This window comes from Mesoplodon densirostris, chromosome 1, assembly GCF_025265405.1.
Source record: "Mesoplodon densirostris isolate mMesDen1 chromosome 1, mMesDen1 primary haplotype, whole genome shotgun sequence".
Taxonomy (NCBI): domain Eukaryota; kingdom Metazoa; phylum Chordata; class Mammalia; order Artiodactyla; family Ziphiidae; genus Mesoplodon; species Mesoplodon densirostris.
The window spans coordinates 134,837,857-134,855,282 of record NC_082661.1 but is presented as its reverse complement, the minus strand read 5'-3'; the positions used below and the strand labels follow the sequence as shown (position 1 = coordinate 134,855,282).

The window sequence follows — 17,426 nt, the reverse complement described above, 5'->3', positions numbered from 1 at the left end:
TATGGAATTATCTTTGAACTTCAGCCTGAGAAATTTGAAAATAATGTATTTTTGGCCTTTCGAGTTTTATTGTTTGTTGTAATGTTAATGTCTTGAAAATAAATAAACATGCTTTACTTTTAAAAATAATATATATATATAGATATAGATATAGATATAGATATAGATATATAGATATATATAGATATGTATACTGATTCTGGTGATAAAAATAGATTTCGGAAAATTAAATATATATGAGTATAGAATTATATTTATCTATGTACAATTTTAATACTATACAGTCTTAAATTTCAAATTCATAATATTTTATAATACATTTTTATTTCCAAATATGAATTTAACTATGTGACTGGAGATAGCCAGACATGATTTGAATCTCAGTTCCATCAATAACTATAATACTGAATAATTCTTAGTTTCCATTTGCCTCAGTTTTCTTAGCTTCAAGTGAAGATACCATGGAAGATGCTGGAGAATTAAATGAGTACTGAATGTAAATTATTTAGCTTTGTGCCTGGAATTTACTAAACAACTGTTATAATAATGACTTTTCAAGGTCAACAGCCAGATAGAGGAAATATAAGATAAAAGCTAATGAGGATATAATTTCATAAAAGAAACTCAGACCAGGTCTCTAGAGACACAGTGACAGAATACAATTGACATTGAATAATTATGCAGTTAACCAAGTATAGCATGCCTGTTATGGGAGGAATAAAGCATATACACACTTAAGTTGATGGAGAGATAGGTAGACAGACTGATAGACAAATAGATAAGCATCACAATTCATACATATTCATACATAAAATAGGACTACTGAAAAGGTTTGGTCTTTTGCATTTTAAGAATAAATCATCTATGTTGATTTCTGAATTATCTTTTGAGAATGAATACAGTGATGGTGGTTAATGTGATGCTCCTGAAACAAAATTGCCTGGATTCAAATTCTGATTTCTCTACTTATTAGTTCTATGTAAGTGGATTCAATTTTTATATGCCAGATTTCTCCTCAGTAAAAGAGGAATGATGAAGGTGATAATGAAGTAACATTCATTAAGTATTCAGAGCACTTCAAGATATTTGTAAGTGTACAACAGATGTTGGCTATGTTATTAATTTCCAGCTTGTGTGAGGAAATAACCCCCAAATTTGGTGAGTTAGATCAAAAATGATTTACGATTTCTCACAATTCTAGGCATTGGCTGGGTGATTCTTCTGCAGGTCTTGTCTGGATTTACTCACATGGCTGCATTCATCTCCCAGAAGTCCTGGGCTCTAGGCTTGTCCCAGAAATCCTTATCCCAAGTGTAGGGATTTCTATGGGAAGGGTGGAGCCCTGTCTCTCCAGGTGCTCTCTCATCCTCCAAAAGGCTAGACCAGGCTTCCTCAGAAAACTATGACCTCAGGGTTCCAAGAGGTGGGAGATGGAACTACTGGCATTTAGAGGTCTGGGCTAATGAATTCACACCTCACTTTGTTGTATTCTATTACTCAAGGAACATCACAAGCTGGCCCAGATTGAAGAGTTGGAAAAACAGAATTCATCTCTTGATGGAAGGAGCTTTAAGAGTTTTTATACCCTACCATAACTTCTAATTTTATTCCAGGACCTGGAAACTTAAATAGAAATCTCTATGTCTGCATATAGAAAGAATGAAACAAATTCCTTAGCCAGGTCTCTAAAAAATTTATGATAATAAATGCAATCTTGAGAATATAAAACTATACTTAATAGCCATGGTCTATAAGTAAATAATATTTTTAATATTTTTCCCAGGAGGTCAGTGTATAGTACACAGAGGTATCAGTCTGTATTTTTATTGTTAAAGTTGTAACTAATGTTTAATCTAGTACGTGACAAAGAAGTCATATTATGAATGCAAACATAGGCATATAATTTATATTTGCAACAAAACTAAACAGTATTGGTAACAGTTTTTTTCTTTTTTAATGAAGATAAGATCTCTCTGCTACTTATAATATATGTGCTCTCGTGGGATGCATTTTGGTTCATTCTGTATCCCAGCAGTTTTCTATTTGGAAAACCATTTAGGACAGATGACTCAAGCATTTAATAATGACATTCACGAGAGGAAACCTTATGAAATCTATCTCTTATATTAGGCATGGAATTTATAGTTTTAGTGATACCAGTGAAGAAAATCCTTTTATTTAAACTGGATTTCAGTCATGAATTTGAAACAATTCTACAAAAGTTATGAGAAATATCACTGCTATTAATAAAGAATCTTTGAAGCAATAGGAAGCTCTTTACATCAGTGTTTGCACTATTAGAAAGGAAGAACACCAAAGAATCCACAAGGTTAAGTGTGAAGAGCACTGGATAGGGATTCCAGACATCCATATTGCAGCATAAAATCTTTCAATGATTAAGCAGCCTTTGACAATTACTTCCTTTTCTACTCTCCTCATTTAAATATCAATCCATTCAGTTAAATATAAATCCATTCGGTGTTGTGAAAATGTCACCGTCTACAATGTAAATCATATGCAAGTCTTTATAGAATTTTTCTTTTGTCATTATTTGTTTAGGATTGATATTAATATTGATGCTTACATGTACAGAGATCCTAAGAAAGAATAAAAATCTATAGTCACAACTCTTACATGTAAACATCAAAGATGATTTAGCAAATAAGTGAAAAATGTTTCCTGACGTTTAAAATCTATCCATAAATTTCTTTCTCCCTAATTAAGGTTAGGCAAATGATTTATTATTCTACTTGTTTTCCTACACTAAAAATCTCCACATCCATTAACACTATAACAATACGAAATGTAATTTTACTTAGAGATCTCATAAAACTTTTCCTTTCATTTATTCTAAGAAGAAGAAAATTGTAGTTGCAGAATATCATGAGAAATATGAAAGAAACTCAGGCATATGCTAAATAAAGTAACAACTTCTTTTAAATGTACAGTGTAAGAGTTCTGAAAATGTGCATTGGCTGCGACTCAGTTTTGTTCATTTTAAATAAGTAAGTTTCAAAGCTCATCAGTCTTCCCATATGCAGATTATTTTCTACAATTTTTTTTTCTATTCAGAACCAATTTAAAATTACTGGCATGCCTAGAAATTAAAAAAAAAAAAAAAAAGCGAGAATATATGTGAAATTTGCCCCCAGAATCTGATAAAGCAACACAAAGGGCAACCAGGCACTTTCATTTTAAGACATTCAATTAACTTAACTTAAATAGATAATAATTTACAAAATCGTACAAAAAAACCTGAAAAACCAAAAGCTGTGATAGTTTTAACTAACAATGTTTTTGATGTAACAAATTACAAAATAATTAAACTGTAAGGTTGAATAATGTACACATGAAGAAGCACAACAGTATTTTCAGTATTTTAAGAAGAAATCAGGCAGGATTATTTAAAACAGAAATTATGACCAAATGGGAATGTTGTCAAAATTAGGATAATTTCAACTGAATAGCAAAATTGCTTTTGGGTTCCTGAAGTGTCAGGAAGAATTGATATTAGTATTGAGAGGAGATCAGTTTTTTATTAATAAAATTACATATAAAAATTTCCTGATTTTTGAAAATTAATACCATTTCACTTAATTACATTATTTATTTAATCATTTATGAGCACCTGTTATATGTTAGAACCATACTAGTCAGTGAGAATTCAGTCATGGATAAAACATGCATAATCTCTGCCCTCAAGGAGTTTATAGCATAGTGGAGGAAATAAATAAGAAAGCAAATAACGACATACTTGCATGAGAGGGATGAGTGTTTCAGAGCACTGAAGAGAAGCACCTATCTCAGATTTGATGATTCAAAGACAGCTTCTTGAAAGAAATCATCTTAGCTGGGAAATAAAGACCAAGCAGGAGCTAACCAAACAAAAAGTGGAGTTAATGGGGGCCTAGGGGATGTCTCCCATGTGGGGTCCCTTGCTTTAGCCAGTGTAATGACATCTTTTAAGGTAGATCAGCAAATGATTTGAGAATTAAGAAGATGTAACTGTTTTGTTTGATAAAACTGTAAAGTTTGGAAATTTCTAAGACAAATACCTATTTGTAAAAAAATACCTTTCAAGAATTTCCGTCATTTGTTCATTCACTCACTCTTCCAACAAATAATTATCAAGTTATCTCTATATGCAGGTGCATTTCTTGGCAAGAAACAATAGTAACATTCCTGCACTTGATGGAACTTACATTCTCAGGGAAGAACAAAAAAGATATACAAACTAAGTAAATTATATAGTGCTATAAAGCGCTATGTTCTGTGGAAAAAAATAAAACTGGAAAGTGGGAGAAGAAAGGCCCGGATGAGGGCCCTGTGTGTGAGCGCAGGTGCGTGTGTGCTAGCATAAGAACACAATTATAAACAGGATGGTTAGGAAACACTTCTGAAAAGATATGTAGGCAAAAGGCATTTATTATGCCAAGGTAGGGAGACATATGGAAGTTTGGGAGAAGACAGTTCTATGCAGAAGTAACAGCAAGTAGAAAAGTCCTGAGACTGGTACATATCTGGAAAGTTCAATGATTAACAAGGAGGCAAGTGCACCTGGTTAAGTGAGTAAGTGAGAAAGTACTGGGAGATGAGGTCAGCCAAAGAAGTGGTAAAGGTCCGGATCCTGTAGGTCTGTGTCATTTACTCTGAGCGAGATGAGGAGTCATGAGAGTTTTGAGCAGGGAAGTGATATCATTTGATGTATTTTAAAGAGATCCCTGTGGCTGCTTTGTGGAAAATAAACTGTGCAAGTCTGAGGGGTAAACAAAGGGATTCGTTAGGAGACTATTACAATAATTTAATTATGAAATAATGAGGATTTGAATCAAAATGTTAACAATGAAATGGGTGGGAAACAACTGAATTATAGATTCATTTAGGTGTAGAATAGTTAGGATTTAGTGATGATTGCATGTAGGATGTGAGGGTGAAAAAGCATCAAAAAGGACTCCAAGATTATGTCAACTCTCAAACATTACCTGGTATTATCTGATTGTAAACACAGACTCTTTGTCCAGGTTGCTTCTTTTCCTTAAGATTTTATGGGCCAAGAATCTTGTTATTAAAGTCAGATACTTAAGATGGAGGCATCCTTTCTGTAACACTTCCCTTTCCTTCTAGGCAAGTCACCTCGGTGCATTTGAGCCTATAGCTGTCCACATGAATTCCCCACATCTTTCCTGCATCTGAGAACAGAAGGCAGAAATGAGACACACAAAATCGAAAGTCCCTTAATCACCAATGGGACAAACAAGATAGTTATTAAAAATATATATAAAAGAGATGGCAATAAAGATAAGTGAAATTTAACTCTCTCTCTTGTTTCTAATGGAACACACTCATAACAAACCCAAATACAAAGAGATTATTAATTTACTTCTACACAATGGGATGAGAAAGGGAAAGATGGAGCAATGCCAGCTACTCAGAAAAACATATGAAGGTCAGAAAACAAAATAGAGTTTGCATGCTTAGAGAGTAAATCATGGTGATTGCAGGTCTTTTGGCTTGTTTCAGCTAGTAGAAAGCAATAAATGTGATGATGTGTAATTTTTCTTGGAAACCTGACTTCAACAAAGAGACAAACTGTAGTTTGAAAACCATATGGAGAAAAGCCCAGTTATCCCAACCAAGGCCTTTCTAAATAAGCCAGTTTGCTGATCTTCAGATGTATAAGACAGCTCAGACAAAACCAACAGAGTCACTGTGGTAGGCAGAATAATGGTCCTTCAAAGATATCCATGTCCTAATCCCCAGAACCTCTGAATATGTCACATTACATGGCAAAGGGAAATTAAAGTAGCAGATGGAATTAAGGTTGCTAATCAGCAAATAAGGAGATTATCCTGGGTTATCTGAGTTTGTCTAATGTAATCACAAGGGTACATGAAAGTGAAGAAGGAGGCAGGGCAAGGTAATGTAAGAGGGACTTGAGTCACCATTGTTGGATTTGAAGTTGGAGAGAGGGGCTCACAATCCGAAGAACACAGGTACCCTCTAGAAGCTGGGAAGACAAGGAAATCAATTCTTTCCGAGAGCTTCCCAAAGAAAACAGCCTTGCAGACCTTGATTTTAGCCTAATGAGACCCTTGTTGAGCTCTGATGTAAAGGATAATTATCAGAGATAACTATATCGAATGATAATAAATTTGTGTTGTTTAAGCCACTAAATTTGCTTTAACTTGCTACAATAGCCATAGAAAACTAATACAGTTACCTACCCAACATACAGCTGACTATACATGGATGAATAAGCAAGCCGAGGCAAGATGGAACACCTAGCAGTTATAGACCCCTGAGCAAAAATAAATAGTTATTATTTTAGGTTACTGAGTTTGGGGGTGGTTGGCTACATATCACATAGCCAAGCATGCTTGAGGAATAAAATGTCAAAACTTTTTTTTTTTTAAGTGAGAAGAGAAAAGGCTCTAGGGTAGAACTTTGAAGAATAAAAATGTACAAATTGATGGGGAAAATAAAATAATTTACAAAATAAACTGCAAAATGCAAAATAAGATATATTTTAAAGGAGGGTTTGGAATCCTTGTGCTTGAAGTCTAAGACTGTTATTTGATAAATTGAGGAAGAGAAGTTTTCTTTCCTTATGGTATCATGTGCTATAAATGTATGAGGTCTGAAATCGCTCTAGTCATTTTGCTACCTTGAAAGAATTCCATCAAAACAGACCCAGAAGAGGGTAAGTTCTAAAAATCTCACAGAAATGAAGTCAGATCCATGATCAAACTGTTTCTGAAACTGGTGCTTTTCAATGATAAAATATGTTCCCTGCATTGCTTAAGTACATTCTAGTTGAATTTATCTTATTTGCAGCATTTTGGCTGCTGTAAAGTCATACAACTATGAATTTAAATCTGTAATCTATTAAAATAGGTAATACTGTGTAAAATAGGGATACAACTTACATACTTCAACGAGATGGTGTGAGGAATAAATAAGATAATGGGTGATACCTTTGGTTGTTCATATTTTAGAAAATATTATGTAAGAAAAAAAAATTCTTGTATATGATAATTAAAACACCAAAGCCATGGCTGGATTAGATGAAATCTGAAAAACCTTGAATTTCTCAAAACAAAAGGCCAGGGTTAGATGAAGGTGAGGAATGCAAGGGCTATTTAATAGTTATTTGGGAAAGAAGACCAGATTCAGGGATAAAAGGCAAACTCTGTCTCTATTTCCAATTTCACCAAAATTATTTTAGATATTTTGCTAAGAAATTTAGTTAACATATCTCTATAAAACTAGAACTCGGCATATAGTGATACATATTTTTGCTATAATCATCATTATTATTATCAGCTTCTTTAAAATAAGTTTAAGGAGCATTTAATTAAGAATTTAAAATAAATTCTGATTAAATATAAAAAAAAACTATTCATATTAATAAGACAAAAACAAATAAGAAAATTAAGGGAGGGTACATTGTTGTTAAACCAGAGTCTATTTGCACCACTGATGTGACTTTCTAACAAAATAATCAATAGTTGTTTTTCAAGACAGTATAGCTAGTCCTTTTAAAAGTTCATACTTTTGAGCTGAAGAACCTCATCTCACATGGAAGTAACTGCAGAAGCCTTCGAGGGATTTTCTCAACACTTAATAGTAGAACATTTATTTTCTCTGCTGACTTGTAATAACCAAGTTCGTGAATACTATCTCCATCAAAAGCAGCACAGTGACATACAGTGTTAGATTTTTTTTTTCTGTAAGGTTAATGTAACGGTAGGACTAGAAATAAGTGTAGTGTTTTAGAAAGTAGAGAAAAAAGTCAGACTACCTGACATTGTGATCCTTTACCAATTATGTAAGTGTGTGATTTCATAGTTTCAGGAAGCAAGCCACTAATATTTCCAGTCCAAGTCCCTGGAAAAATAGACTTAAGTCCTGTGAAAAACTAAATGTTTAGCTCCCTCTGAGAGTACCAATATTAGCATCTTACTGGAAAATGTTTAAAATGATTCATTTAATCTTTTAGTCCTTTTATCCTCATACATAAATTTTAAATGTGTAAAATGGACCGAAACAAACAAACAAACAAAAAAAATAGTGTAGGGCTTCCCTGGTGGCGCAGTGGTTGAGAGTCCGCCGGCCGATGCAGGGGGACACAGGTTCGTGCCCTGATCCCGGAAGATCCCACATGCCGCGGAGCGGCTGGGCCCGCGAGCCATGGCCGCGGAGCCTGTGTGTCCGGAGCCTGTGCTCCGCAACGGGAGAGGCCACAGCAGTGAGAGGCCCGCGTACAGAAAAAAAAAAAAAAAAAAAAAAAATAGTGTAGTCCCTACCCCCAGCCTTATCCATAGTTTCACTTTTCACGGTTTCAGATACCCCCAGTCAACATCAGTCCAAAAATATTAAATGGAAAATCCCAGAAATAAACAATTCATAAGTTTTAAATTGCCTACTGTTCTGAGTAATGTGATAAAATCTCACATTGACCCGCTCCATCCCACCTAGGATCCCCAACCATCAACATCCTCTGTCCCTGGCATCCAAAAATCCACCTCTTCATGGCTCAATGATCCAGGACCACCTGAAGCAGATGATCTTCCTTCTGACAAATCATCAGAATGTCAATAGCAGCCTAGCACTATGTCACAATGCCAAGGTCATTCATTTTATGTCATCAGATAGGCATTTTATCAACTCACATCATCACAAGAAGAAAAAAGGTGAGTACAGTACAAAGAGATATTTTGAGAGAGAGAAAGAGACCACATTGACATAACTTTTATTACAATATATTGTTACAACTGTTCTATTTTATTATTAGTTATTGTTGTTAATCTCTTGCTATGCCTAACTTATGTATATATGAATATATAGGAAAAAACATAGTATATGTGTATAGCACAGGTCACCAACCCCCGGTCCACGGACCTCTACTGGTCTGCAACGTGTTAGGAACTGAGCCACACAGCAGGAGGTGAGTGGCAGGCGAGCCAGCGAAGCTTCATCTGCCACTCCCCATCACTCACATTACTGCCTGAACCATTGCTCACATTACCGCTCACACCCCTCCTCCACCATCCATGGAAAAACTGTCTTCCACAAAACCGGTCCCTGGTGCCAAAAAGGTAGGGGACCGCTGATGTATAGGGTTCCGTACTATCCAAAGTTTCAGGCATCCACTAGGGGTCTTGGAATGTATCCCCTGCAGATAAGGGGAGAATACGGTAAACCACTAAACTGCTACCACCTTTCCCATTACTACCAATAATAACTTAAAAGCACTATTAATTTACTCTATACAACCAAAGTTTTTTTTTCTGAAATAGAACTATTTCTTTCTATATCTATAGTTTATAAAGGATTAATTAAGTATAAGTAATAACAAGTAAAGTCTTATTAACATGAGTAGACTGTTGATGACAGAAATTATAACTTGAAAGGTTAGTAATTTATAGGATAATGAAAGTTTTCATCTTCAAATGTCATTTACTGTTTTATTAGGGAAAAATAAAGATTGTTTAAAAAATAGATAGACACCCTCTAAATTCATATACTTTAAATACATAGATGTAATTAAAGCAGAGAAACTGCATTGTTTGGAATAATACTGTATTTGTATTTGGTTCTCTACCACAAGCCTAAGGGAAATCATTGCTCGAGTTGTAGTTTAAGCATCGGTTTGCAATACAGGTCATATCCTCAGGCCTTTTAGGCTTGAAGATTCAATCATCTAGGCTCTCTTTTCTTACTAATGGAAGAAAATTTGTAAAAAGTGAGATCAAAAAGCCAGCACTGCAAGCATATTTTGTTTAATGGAAAACATTTCACATCTTCAAACACATTCTTCAAGCTAGATGCTTGTTTTGACACAAAAGATATTGGTGTTTGTGTGCCAAGCTACAAATAGGTAATTTCCTCTGACTGAATTCCAATAATGTATTAAATGGACTGTCAAATATTAATAAAACTAGATATAACAGAATAAATTAAAATTATCCCAATAGTCAAATAATCTCAAGATATTTTTTGTCACTTCATTTTGTGTTAATATATCATTCAATGATAGGTCATTATCAGCAAAGATTGATTACTTTGGTATTGATATTCACCAAACAAGGCATGACTATTGAAATAGATGTAAGGGCAGTTACAAAATGGTGTATCATCTATTTTTAATAAATGCAACTGTATATCCTAAGTGGATTTGAATAAATGCCTCTACAGACATGTATGTGTGATAAAGGAAGCAAAATACAGAGAAAAACAATGTGAAGTCAACAAGTCAATCCATATCATCATCCAAAGATACTGAATTTGATGCTATTGCTGCTGAGCTTAATACTCAAACTGTCATTAGTTCTCTTCCAACTGTTTTATTTTATTAGACTTTATTCTTCAATTCTTTAATTCTTCAGCAAGAAAATAAAAAGTTCTAAGGTTGGAGTAGGATGGAGTACTTCAACTGCTTTTGTATCTTTCAGAATGCTCAGTAGCATATGATGAATGCAGGAGGTGCTGAATAAATACTTGATGTTTGAATGAATGGCAGTCAATTTCAGGAAAATCACATGAACAAATCATTTCGACATGCTGTACAAAAAACGTTTCAGTATCCTAAGTAAACTTCATTTAGAACCTAATAGAGAACTCATGGATATGCTTGATTTAAACATGATTTTGCATCTGTATTATGCTACATCTAAAGAGCACACTAAGAAGCTTTACATGATGCCAGGTCACAGGGAATGCTTTCAGAACTTTGTTCTCAAGGACTAGAGAGCAACAGTACTTCAGAGTGAGGTTTTAAACAACTTGATATTCTATGCATATCAATTTACAATAGGCATCTTTACGCAAATAAGTTCACAGCGTACATGCCAATGAGATGACTGATTGAACAGTTCAAATGCTGAGTGAGTTGCTCTGATTCTGAACTGAACCACATGATGGTTCACACTTGAAATGGATTCTTGACCATGTTTCTGTTAAATAGGGAGTGAGTTTGCAACCAGAATTACACAAAAGAGCAGAGTTTAAAACTAGCTTCCAGGTGAGAAGTAGGCAGAATAGAGTACCCACATTAGAAAGAAAGAAAATAGTATTAACAAAATCATTGCTGGTGTAAAAACAGAAATCAGCAGGTATTTTGTAAAGAGATTTTGAGAAAAGCAACATCAAGCAAACCTGATTAAGCGTTATCACCATTTCCCTAGAGAGGAGGGACAGGAAACAAACATCATAACCTCCCGCAAGTGTAATTTTTCTCAAAATGTGGGCTAAACACACCCTGCAGCAGAATCACTGACTGTGTGTGGGTGTGTGTGGGTGTTAAAATATGCAGATTCTCGGACCCTCCCTTGGATATAATGAACCATAAATGCAGGGTGTGCAGTTCATGAGTAAGTAACTCATAAACACACTATAGATTGAAAACACTATGCATTGTTCTTAAACAGCACAGTAATCATTATACAAAATTCCTCTCTGGAATGAGGTCAGTCAATTGCAGTAAACCCTTTTGTCAAGATTAGAGTGTCTAAAGAAACATATATTAAGAAAGTAGGAAGCTCAGCTAAGCAGTAGACCTTAAATAATAACGTCTTATTTCAGAGTTCCAGAAAACCTAAACCTATGAATTACAATTAGGGCTCTGTGTCTGGATCCTGAATTTAAAAGAGAGGGGGTGGGGAGAGGCACTCAACAGAAATAAGAAAACAAAGCCTTAGCACGTAATTATTTGAAGAATTCCAAAAATTTTAGAAACACGTTACACATCACACCAGTAACTGAAATTATGACATTAATTCAAATAATAGAGAAACAATTGAACTAATTATTTTAGGTAATATTTTAGGAAGCACAAATTCCAGTCATTAGTGTGATCCCCAGGGGAAGATTCCAGAAAAATAGATAAGAAAGCAAATAGTTATACTGCCTGTGCTCCAGGTTACCTTAGAGAGGCAAGCCCAAACTGGAGAGCAGAGCAAACTTTCTTATGGAAGCAGCGATTTAGGCAGATCTGAAGACTGAGCTATCTAGGACAATGATGTAAGAAATATGCTTCAGGCAGAGGAAACAGCAATATTTACTAGAGATTCAGAGCACAGTAGCTCTAGAGTAAGAATTTCATGGTTTGGATTCCTATTCCCTCACTTACTAGATTTGTGACCTTGGGCAAATCACTTCAGATCTTTAAACTTCAGTTTCTTCATCCTAAAAATGGGAATAATAATAATATTATGTCATGAAGATATTGCTAGAATCAAATAAGAAAATGCAAATAAAGTTCTTCTCATAGCAATGTGCACACACTAAGTGCTGAAACATGCTAGCCATCATAGTCTCTGTTACTGGTACCACAGTAGGTAGAAAGAAAAAAAAGAAGGAACAGAAGTCCCTGAAGTCTCTTTTAGAAACCAGAAAAGTCTCTAGAAAGATTCTTGTCAGTGAACCAGACACGTATTTTGAGGATTTCTAAAAATATTCCACCCCATCTGCTAATCTTTATTAAATACACTAGAGATGAATTATGGAGAAATTCATCAGATTAGTGTCTCATTTTTGAACTATGTTTTCAAAACAACAAATAGGCATAGGAAAAGCTCAGAACTTGTGCCTCACTTAAGCCAAGTTTTGATGTGGATAAGCAGCTTCAATTGGCAAAATTAAAAGACTTTTGTTGGTAGTATGAGGCCACTGTACAGATATTCATGATATGTAATTAAACAAAACATTTATCTCTAGATATTTTTCCTTAGAAACTTCAATAAATGACAAAGTAATATTTGCCCACAAACAAAAATGATGTAGTTAACAAAATTTGTATTTTTCCAAATACATTTTGATGAAAATGAAAATTATGACTATTTTCTATACACAAAGTATTTCCCCCTTTTTGCTCTTACTTTGATGTTGTTATTCTCTTGTTTATGTTATTGCTGTGGATATTTTATTGAATTGAAAAACTTCAATGCCAATATAAAACTCAGTGTTTTAAGAAATCATTGAAGATAGTCACCACTGGAAAATCAAATCTCAGTTTACTCCTCCAAACTTGAAGCAGTTGCTTTTGTTACCTGTAGCATCACTGATTCTATACATTATTTTTCACTTTTGAATTTCTTTCTTTTTATTTTACTTCACCAATGAGTTTGTCTATATAATATTCATAAAGTCTAAAAGCTTCTTATCTCATAGTTTCTTCTATGAACTCACACTATTTGGAATACTACTGAAAAGTTTCTTAAATACTACTATAGTAACATTTATCAATACCTTATTATGTGCTAAGCATTACTCTTTTATAGATATTAATTCATTTAATTCTCACAACCATACAATGTTATAGATACTATTTCTTTTTTCCATTTTACAAGTGGATAAACTGAGATTCTGGAAGGTTTCAGTAACTTACCATGTCACATAGCTAGTAAGTGGCAGAGACAGTATGGAAAACAGAAAGTCTGGCTCCACAGTCTAGATCTTTAACCAACAAACTAGTTTGCTGCTCTGTGTAACAGATTAAATGCACACACACACACGCACAGTTTCTACTTTGTGTATTTTATTTTGAAGACAAATTATATTAGGTACACTGTGTAGGGAAATTGGAAAAGAACTGAAAATGTGATTTACTAGTTTTATTGAGTTGTTTTCCTTTTTATAAAATAAAATTTGGGTATACTGAATGAAAGTCACTATATTAGGGCTTTAAATTGAATAAAGAATGCCCACAGTTTGGGTAGTCAAAGGATCTGGGTCTCTGTCCCTGGGTGAATTAGTGTGTAAAGTGCAGCGGACGTAAGACAGTTATAAGCAGCACATTAGATGGCCAAAAGCAATATAAGTGGATCTATAAAATATTTTGATTGTGGTGAAAAACTTAGTAGTCAGAATGAGATATTTAACATATGATTACATGAAATTAAAAACACATGCATCCAATGCTAAATAAACTTTTAATAAGAATACTTATGAATAGAAATAAACAATTAATCCATGAAAAGGCTGCTGTTTAGGAAAATGGATTTGGGATAAAAACAGTACATAAGAAAATATATAAACCAGGTGAATACCTTGCATAGCTCAAAGACGGTAATGTGCCATGAGTTAAGGCATATTGTTAACTCAACTCACATCATCTGAAATACAAAGAAAATACAGAATGAAGGAAAGAAAGAACAAAGGAAAGAAAGAAGGAAGAAAGGAAAGAAAGAAAGAAGGAAGGGGGGAAGGGAGGAAGAAAAAGAGAAAGATAGGATGAACAAACCTTAATTACTTGAAAAAACATATTTTTCCAAAATAATGGAGATAACTTGCTTAACAATTATATGTAGAAATTTTCTTTCAAATTCGAACAAATTCATTGGATATCATAGTTTGAATATGGTGGCAAATCTGAAGATTTTTCAGTAGCTTCAATTTGAGATTCCAAAATAGCAATGTTACTAATGGCAGCAGCAACTGCAATAAAGTGCCTGCCATTTATTGCTTGACAGCTGCAGTGGCAATGTTTCGTTTCATCAGGCCAGATCTCTGGTAGAGTATTGGCCATTTCTGCTGAAACTTGCCTCTAATCTTTGAATCTATTTTTCTCAATGATTGTATAAGCCACTTAATACCTTTTATTAAAGGGCTTTTCTGTTTAAACCAGAGGAAATTTTGTTTGCAACTAAGAAAATAGACATTAAAACCAAAAAATGTTCCCCAAAGAGAAGTGTTGTAGGCAACAGTCTTTTAAAGGAATGGGGATTTGGACCAGTGGTTTGACTGGTTGAATTTCATTGTAGCCAGAACCTATGTATTTTTAAAAGATGGTAATCTAACAACACGGGACATATGTCTTATCACCTCTGGTCACCTCAAATAAAGTGATTCTTGAGGATAATATTTTTGGTGACCAAATTCCATCTGTTTTAGTACCATAAAAGCATGAGAAATATAAGAAATATAGGAAGGATAGCCTGTGTCTAACTGCACTGCAGAATTTAAAGAAACAAAATTAACTTCTCAAAGTCTAAATTATCTGCTCAAGTCATATTGAGATGATCAGAGAGTCTCCATGCCGTATCTCACGTCCTCTTAACAGTGAAAAGGATGACAGAACTGCACATTAAAAACCAAGTATTATCCCACAGAATTCCTGAACTGCTAAAATGATTAACTTTATTGCCTTGTCTTATGAGAAAATGAGGCCACTGACCGGAAAAAAAGAGTGAAACCCTGAGCATTGGAATGTGGATATGTAGGAGAATACAGATGATTCAAAATATTCTCAACTTCTAAATCTTACTGAGTCTCTCCTGCTACCATTAAGCTGTCCCACACCTGACTGAAGAAGCTGTTCCTTCATGTCTTCAATAGCTTATCTAAGATCACTAACTGATAGAAGAAAGTACTTGTCTTCCTGCTCAAACTTATTACTCCATCTGAACTCAAGATCCCAATATCCTCTTGGGAGCCAACTACCTGGTCAATACTGGAGAGAAGAAGCTCCTTGAATATGAGTCTCACAAGATTCTGTAACTTAAATCTGCAAAAGCATAGGGAATATGTGTGAAAATGGATTCTATGTGTTCCTTACAGAGAAGCAAGAAACAATTTCATTCAAGCTGATATAAATGCATGATTAGAGATTCTGGATCAATGTCGTTCTCCACGTAACTATCACAAGTGCTAAATGCTTCTTTAATTAGTTGACCAAAATCTGGACTGAAAGGTGAGCTAAGTTTTTAAATAAAGTTCAGATACTGGGAATTCCTTGTTTTAATGTAGAAGAAGGGATTAAATGACCTACTGAAATAGGAATGTTAGAGTGGATTTATTTTCCAAGACCTATGAAACTATCCACTAATTACATCTTCAGAAAGGACCCAGAAGACAATTTCATTACCATAATGATAAGAAATAAATTGATGAGGACAGTGCCACCTTTATAAATAAAATCTCTAAAATTTCTGTTCTTTATACTTGAGAACACAGAGGTTGAAGATGCAGTGAAATGATTTCTTGATTTCTTTAGGGTTCAGGTATGGCAGAGGCCAAGTAGTAGCACTTTACCACTAGAAGGAAAGTGGGAACAGGTTTCATAATAGGCAGCAGATGTGAATGGAAAATGTCTAGTACGATGGCATTTAGCGACTGAAATAATGGGCCATTTGATCTGTACCACTAATGATATGAAGGTCTGAGAAATACAAATCAAAATTTAGTGACCTAGTTAGTCATGGTCTCTCACGAATTCCTAGACTGATTTCGTTTACTTACCCTATAACCCCTAAATAAGAAGAGAAAGTTGACTGTCTTTTTTTTTTTTTTTTTTTTTTGCGGTACGCAGGCCTCTCACTGTTGTGGCCTCTCCCGTTGCGGAGCACATGCTCCGGACGCGCAGGCTCAGCAGCCATGGCTCACGGGCCCAGCCGCTCCGCGGCATGTGTGATCTTCCCGGACCGGGGCAAAAACCCGTGTCCCCTGCATCGGCAGGCGGACTCTCAACCACTGCGCCAACAGGGAAGCCCTGACTGTCTTTAAGAAGGACTGTGCAATAGTAACATACGTTAATATTACACATTTTCCTTTTCAGTTTATCTGAAAGGAATCTCTGGCCATTTCTAGATAAGTGGGATGGGGGGTGTTACCGCCCAGATTATAAAATGTAGATTTCTGGATCTAAATTTAGATTTACAAACTAGGGTATAGAATATAGATTTCACAAATTATGGAAAACTGCCTCTGAGCTAACACTAATCCAAGTGAATCCGGAATACCACTAAGAAACCCTGATCTGAGCGGAGGCTATGATGGTAATGTGATGAATGAGATTTTGTCCTGAGCGCATATTACAACTGGCACATTCAATTCTTTGATTATTTCAACAGGTTACTGGTGTATATTTGGAAGATTTTCTCTTCAACTGGAAGAAATATCTCTTTGTCTCTGAGGCTTATGCAGTAAAAGCTGTAAAACTGTAGTAATGACCAAACTAAAGCATCTCCCTCCTGCCAAAAGAGTAAACACACACCTTTAGTGGATCCATGGGGGAATGCAGCAATTAGTGTCACCATAAAAAAATAAAAGAATAAAGAGTGGGGATTACCAACATGCCGATTTAAATTACCTGTTTAATCTGTATAGAAGACAAACTAATCTTGGCAAACAACAATACATTTAATCAAGTGGTGATTATAAATACAGCCAATAAGTTCTCTCCACTGAAGAAAATCAGCAAAGACCCTCAGAATGATTATAGTAATAATCTAGCAAGTGACAATGAACATTTTTTTTAACATCTCAATCAATAGAGACCAACAGAAATTATTTGTTGCCCTCTTCTCAGGAACAATTATGTACTTTTACCATCTCAATTCAGCATTCTCTTACATTTCCAACTCTACAGAATAATTTAGTCTCAGGAACCCTGATCATCTCCACATCCTGTGAGACATCATGTTGAA

At 34.7% G+C, this 17,426-nt stretch overlaps 1 protein-coding gene across 5 annotated transcripts in view; it reads right to left on the bottom strand.

Moving 5' to 3' along the window:
• The window catches only part of EPHA5 (EPH receptor A5), a 323,812-nt gene that overhangs the window by 151,297 nt on the left and 155,089 nt on the right, over positions 1–17,426 (bottom strand). The window contains exons 6-7 of one of the 5 annotated variants that reach the window (XR_009533516.1): positions 12,131–12,186; positions 5,123–5,189 (exon numbers count right to left, since the gene is read on the bottom strand). The exons of the other annotated variants lie outside the window; for them this stretch is intronic. The gene's annotated coding sequence lies outside the window, so the exon portion shown is untranslated. Of the gene's footprint in view, positions 1–5,122; positions 5,190–12,130; positions 12,187–17,426 lie in introns of those variants that run through there. 5 annotated transcript variants of the gene reach the window in all.